This window comes from Ambystoma mexicanum, chromosome 11 (assembly GCF_040938575.1).
Source record: "Ambystoma mexicanum isolate Mex_15411 chromosome 11, UKY_AmexF1_1, whole genome shotgun sequence".
NCBI lineage: Eukaryota > Metazoa > Chordata > Amphibia > Caudata > Ambystomatidae > Ambystoma > Ambystoma mexicanum.
In genome coordinates, this window is record NC_090934.1 from 1,006,462,622 (window position 1) to 1,006,463,890 (window position 1,269).

Consider the following 1,269-nt stretch of genomic DNA (forward strand, 5'->3'; position numbering starts at 1 on the left):
ATATCCACTGGCTCAAGATCAATGACAGGATCCTTCTTAAAACACTCTCACACACGTGGAAGTGTCTTAACAACATAGCTCCACCTTATCTCGTAGAAAGAACAAGAGACTTACCTCCCGCCCTATGAGATCTGCCAATGCCTACTCCTTAGACAACCCCAGATGTAAACGCTCCACTGCTGGCGGCTCTAGCTTCCCAGTCATAGCCATGCAATCTTGGAATGCACTTCCCTTAGATCTCAGAATAGATCGACCCTACTTAAGATTTAGACGGAAAGTCCTGACCTGGATACATACAAATGACGTCTAACCTGTCCCGCCCGGTAAAGGTAGTGTGACTACATTTGCCGCCCAAGGCCGACTCAGGACTTACCATTCTTATTTGTGCTTATGACTAATGCTCTACCTGACTGCAATCCTGCCATGCCATATGTGACCTCTTTTCTCTGTACATATTAATAACTACAATATTGTAATACCATATGCTACCACCATTTTTTGTACATATTAATGTGGCAGCAATTAGGTATATTTCGTGTATCTATGTACCTCACGTATTATGTAACTAAGCTGTAAGTCTACTTGTCACTTTGCGCGCAGCTACCTAAGGGTTTGGTGCGCTTTATCAAATAAATAAACAAACTCACTCTCCGGCTCTCACCCTTTTCTATCACTATTCCCTCCTGCTTCCTGTGTTCGCGATCTATCTTCTTACCTGGTCCAGAGCTCCTACTCCGACTGGCTATCGATTCCGCTCACACTTTTAACCTTCTTTGCTTGCCAGTTCGGGGCTCCGGCTGTTTTTTTACTCCTCTGTTAGGAGGCATTTAACAATGTGGTTCCCCAAGCCATTGCACACTGCCTTCAAGCGCTACCAGGGAACTCCTCTGAGAATTGGAGTTTTTGATCCGACCCAGCTGTGCCTCTAAAGACACATCAAAGACTTGTGAACAGTTGCCTTATGCCAAGATCACTGAGGATTGTCACTACTGTAACGGAACCTTTTCCTGAACTTTCCATCTTCAGTCCTTGTGGAGACACTTCGTATAACGTTTACTACGGTTTTTTGGTGCTTCAAAGCTTTTTCCCTGTCAAGGTGGTCACTGGGGAAGCCGGACCTCATTTACACGACAAGAAGGAGAAGATGATCAAGGAAAAGAAATCCAAGGAAGGCAAGAAGTCAAGGCGAACCGAGACAGCTCATCTGAAGAAAGAGGGGAGGAGGAGGCTCGGGAGGGTACACCAGAGTATGATAGTCACAACACTACC